Raw genomic sequence first — 5,927 nt, 5'->3', positions numbered from 1 at the left:
TATCAGCATTCTCAAAACATCACATATAATGTACTAGTCTACTTTCATTAGACTAACATATTTCATATTAAAAAAAATTGCACATAAGCATGTATATGTGTCAATAAGTCTGAGTAATAATAGACAAAGTCTGTCAAAAGTATTTTGCTGAACATAATTTATGAATTAAATTATTTCAGTTTTTCATACTTTTTGCTTCTTTTGATCTGCTATTTATTAACTTCATATATTTAGGATATGGATTAATAAATATTCAGTTTGCTTAGAATTTTGAGAAATTCCAAGTTAAAATATGTATCGAGAAGTCTAGGTATTGATAGTAAAAGTAAATGACTTGTCGAGAACTCAAAAATAGATATTTGGGGTTTGTCTATCGAGAAGTCATTTTAAGAGATGAAGTACATGTCGAGAAGTCATTTTAAATTACTCTTTAGAGAACTCAAAATTGACTTATCGAGATGTCAAATAAATACCTAGTTTGTCCAAAAGTGGACTAAATTAATTCCAACTTTTATTTGAATTAATTTAAAATGAAATTAGAATGAATTTTCCAAAAGTATTTTACCAAAATAATTTGTTAATTTAAATTATCTCAGTTTTGAGTTATTGATAAGTCAAAAATTGTACTTGTAGAGAACTCTATGAATAAACACTAATAGAGAACTGTACAAGGACTTATTGATAAGTCATTTTTAAGCCTATCGAGAAGTTACTCGAGAAGTCAGTAAATTGACTTATCGAGGACTCATTCGAGAAGTCCTAAAATGACTTGTCGAGAAGTCAATTTTTACTTATCGAGAACTCAGTTCTCTATATACTTTTGGTTTTTGTAATTCTGCCTTGTGTTATTTTACATATTAAGAATTTAAATTAACAATTGAGCAGTTTATTTAGAATTTGAGAAATTCCAAGTTGAATTTGAATTTGAAAAACAAATATGCAGAGATTTTTGAAATAATTATAATTCATATTTCAGTTAATTTCCAATTTAATCAAATTAATTTTGATGTACTGAAGATTAATCTGCTGCAAAACATTAGCTGAGTTTTTGCCTTAGGATGAAGAGTTAAGCATTCCAATTTTACTTACAAGTCTAGTGAAAGTTGCTCCATCCAAAGGTTTAGTAAAAATGTCAGCTACTTGTTTTTTTGTTGGTACAAAAATGAGCTCAATGGTACCATTTGTAGCATGTTCTCTGATGAAATGATATCTCACATCAATGTGCTTTGTCCTAGAATGATTAACTGGATTAGCTACTATAGATATAGCACTAGTATTGTCACACTTAATAGGAATTTTGTGTAACACTAGGCCATAATCCATTAGCTGATTTCTAATCCAAAGCACTTGAGCACAACAACTTCCTGCAGCTATGTATTCAACTTCAACTGTAGAAGTTGATACATATTGTTGTTTCTTACTATAACAAGATACAAGTCTTAGTCCGAGAAATTAACAGCTTCCACTGGTACTCTTTCTGTCAACCCTGCATCCAGCAAAATCTGTATCTGTGTAACCAACAGCTTCAAAACCAGTTCCCTTAGGATACCATAATCCCAAGTTTGGAGTTCCCTTCAAGTATATAAAAATCCTCTTTACATCCATCAAATGTGATTCTTTTAGATTGGCTTGAAATCTTGCACATAGACATGTTGCAAACATGTTGTCCGGTCTACTTGCTGTTAAATAAAGCAATGATCCAATCATCCCTATATAGCTTGAGATATCTACGCTCTTGCCCTTTTTATCTTCATCCAACTTTGTTGCATTAGACATAGGTGTAGATGTAGGTGAACAATCAACCATTCCAAACTTTTTCAATAGATCCTTGACATATTTAGTTTGGCTGATGAACATACCATCACTCCTTTGACTGACTTGAAGTCCAAGGAAGTACCTCAGTTCCCTAATCATACTCATTTCATGTTCACTTTGCATAAGCTTGGAGAATCTTTGGCAAAGCTTCTCATTAGTAGAACCAAAGATGATATCATCCATATAAATCTGAACTAGGATAATATCTTCACCATGTTTTATGTAGAAGAGAGTCTTGTCTATGGTTCCTCTAGTAAAACCATACTTCAGTAGAAAATCTGATAGTGTGTCATACCAAGCTCTAGGTGCCTGTTTTAGTCCATATAGAGCCTTGAGTAACTTGTACAAAAAATTTGGAAATTTTGGATCCTCAAAGCCAGGAGGCTGTTGCACATAAACTTCTTCTTCTAGCTCACCATTCAGAAAGGCACTTTTGACATCCATTTGATACACTTTAAAGTTTGAATGTGAAGCAAATGCTAGGAAAATTCTTATAGCTTCAAGTCTTGCAACTGGATCAGAAGTTTCATCATAATCAATTCATTCTTCTTGTGATTAGCCTTTTGCAACCAACCTTGCTTTGTTTCTGGTAACTATACCGTTTTCATCCATTTTATTCTTGAACACCCATTTTGTTCCAATAATGCTTCTATTCTTTGGTGCAGGAACTAAATTCCAGACTTTGCTTCTTTCAAACTGATTCAGCTCTTCCTGCATGGCAGATATCCAGCTAGGATCCAGTAGAGCTTCATCAATTTTCTTAGGTTCTACTTGAGACAGAAAACATGCATGTAGGCACTCATTAGCAGTTGTTAGGGCGAAAACACATGCTAATATTCATGCAAGTATACGCGTTCGCAAGTAATATAGAATACTTTCTAGTTCGTTCCTACAGAGACTCAAACTAATTTATTGTCTAATTAGACTCACTCACCAATGTAGGATTACTTCTCAATGTTAAGACACTAACACTTAGAATTGTTGACTAAATATTAACTACAATTAACTACTTAATTAATCACTTAATTAACACTTCAATTTATCAATAATAAAACACTCATGAGATCACAACTTCATTACTACTTCCTTCAATAGTCATTGTTATTTCCTTTAGCATGTGACAGTGATGATATTAATCGAATAACACGAAACTGATAAAAGCCAACTTTCATTGTACTAATACCATTCTACCAAACATCCACAATTAAGATAGAAGTTAAATAGTCATCAATTATGTTGAGTTCCTATATGTCTACAGAAATTGACAACACAATGATTTAAGCACAAGTTATTCCTTTTGATTACATAGGGCAAATAAAACTGTTAGAGTTACCCACTAATCATGCACAACGTACATGAACCTATGCTAGCATGACAAGTTCTAAATCTCAAGATCCACCGTCGCTTCACAAGAGATTAACACCCTATCTTATATGTTCGCGACGCACATAAGACGAATACGCACAACCAATACTAGATATCATACAATCATCACACACTAAAGTATTAAACAATTAACTAAAGAATTCCATAGTAAATCCATTGCAACTCCATGATCACGATTAGCCCATAATAGCACTTATCGTCATCATGGATTCATACACAAGAAAATAATAACTAAACTAATTATATTAAATCAGAGTACGTCACAAGAGTAAATAGGTTCAAAGTAAGAAAACTAGCATCCAACGTTACAACGAACGAGAATCACAAGAAAATATACTTCCTCTTCATTGCTGTGTACTAAAACGGTCTTCTTCCTTATCTCCTTCGCTCCTTGCGTAATACCACGATCCTCTCCCGTGAAAACGTCTCCAAATCTACTTATATAATAGTCCCATAAAACTCAGATTACATAGAAGTGGAAGCCAAACAGAAATAGAAGTCCTAAAATAAATTATCTTTTTTTTCGACCCTGCGCGGCCGCTCAGCATAGCTGAGCGGGCGCTCAGCTTCCTGCGCGGCCGCTCAGCATTGCTGAGCGGGCGCTCAGGACCCTTCTGGAAAATTCCTGAGTTTGCTCCGTTTCTTCGCCGTAATCTGCCCATTTCTTCCCTCTCTCAATGATGAACACATGCCAAGGCTTATTCTTGATGATTACTCCTCCGAAATGCAACTAATACCCTGAAATGCATAAACACTAGAAAAACGCATCAAATACACAAAATACTTGATTTCAATGCACCAATTTAAGCCATTTTAAGATGTTCTAAGTGGTATAAAATGCCACTTATCACACCCCCAAACTTAAATCGATGCTTGTCCTTAAGCGTCACAGACTCAAAAACAAATAAAAACATGCATGAATGCAATCTATATGAAAATGCAGTGATCCCCCTTACTACGAACGAACCAACCAAATTGCAACATCTCAACAAATGCAGTTAGAGGACTAAAGATCAATAAACTCATGCAAACGAACATACAGCCAGAAACGTGGTGTGTGCAGATGCTTAACATATATGCTTCGGAACTAGACCAATTATTATGACTCGACTATCCTCAAGGCAATCACATGATTATACAAAGAATAAAAATTCTAGGCACAAAGTGACATACAACACTACAAGAATTCTGGAGCTTATTACGGAATCATGCTTTTTATTCACAACACAAATGCTTATTTGACCGTGCAATGAGTGAGGTCCACAAAAGACTTATACAATGGTATCCATGTAACGAGCGTTAGGTTAGCGGATCCCAGACTCTAAAAGCCTTAGGTCACTAGGCACAAAGTCCCCTAAGAACTTAATAACTCGAATACCAAAGAGCCCACTCATAATCAATTATGCATAAACACCACAAAATTATTATATATTTTTTTATTTCTTTATTATTATTATTTTTTTTTATTTCTTTATTAAAATTTCTAAGCAATTGCGTTTCGCTCCATCTTGCTCAACCCTAGACTACTCGCACAACATGCGAGCCGGCTACTAGCCATTTGACGCCTAGCCACAACTAGCAACAAATTCCATTTTTTACTCCAATTTTTTCTTTTTCATGCCTTTATCACTAAGGACCTATTATCGAATTCTAAGCATAATAAATAGATTAACCTCGAAAACAATCTAATCATAACAACAATCTAGCCCTTACGCATTCTCTAAGACTTAGTGAAATTACAAATGCTTCTAGCATGCATATCAACCTACACGACTTAATATCACTTTAATGCTATCACTACACTCGCATCAATATCACAATTCAGTCGATAAATCATCGCAAAAGGGATCATGGTAAATGCATGAGCTACATGACATGATAAACAAATAAAGCTATATAAAAAAACTATATGGCATAAATTATGCAACTATATAAACTAAACTATCATGAATATGCAGCTATATGACACACACACAATATTCCTTAACTACCACCCCCAAACTTAAAATCTTCACTGTCCCCAGTGAAGGTAGTAGAAAGGAACACATGGTATACCTACTCGGAGTCATCATCATCATCACCCTCAGTGGGTGGAGTATCAGACGGCGGGTATGCAGAGTCCTTACCAAAAACTGGCCACTGGATATCAGCTCCAAGGCCCCGAAAAGCAGTCCCTAACGCAAGGGTGAGCTCCTGAGCAAACCTGCTCTGCGTCTCGTACATGGCATCCATCCGCCGTGAAAGCCTCCTATACTGGGTATCGGCCATCCCAGCACCCTCCTGAGCTCTCGAAGAACCGGCCTCATCACGCCCAGGCCTAGCCATAGTAGCACCTCGTGCTGGACGCCCTCCTGGAAGATGATAACCCAGCCCATGCTCCTCGTGCTCACCACCGGTCCACTCCTGCATCCCATTCAGAGTCCCAGAATCAATCGGAGCTGCCGGCAACTGCAACTGCTCATGAGTCGGCCAGTTCACTCCTACTGCTCGGCACAGCTTCGTAACCGTGGATGCATAAGGGATGTTTATATGCTTAGCTCCCCTCAAAAACTTCATAATTCCTTGGTAGATAAACTTACCAAGGTCCACATAGTACTCCTCAATAAGAATTCCCCACAACAACTGTGCTCTCTCAACTGTGACCTCGTGTGCATGCGAAGAAGGAAAAATATTAGCACAAATAAATGCATTCCATGCACGGGCATACCTGTTTATAGCGATCGCCG

This window comes from Apium graveolens, chromosome 5 (genome assembly GCF_009905375.1).
Source record: "Apium graveolens cultivar Ventura chromosome 5, ASM990537v1, whole genome shotgun sequence".
NCBI classification, from domain to species: domain Eukaryota; kingdom Viridiplantae; phylum Streptophyta; class Magnoliopsida; order Apiales; family Apiaceae; genus Apium; species Apium graveolens.
The sequence above is the reverse complement of the archived record's forward strand: the minus strand, read 5'-3'. Positions refer to the sequence as shown.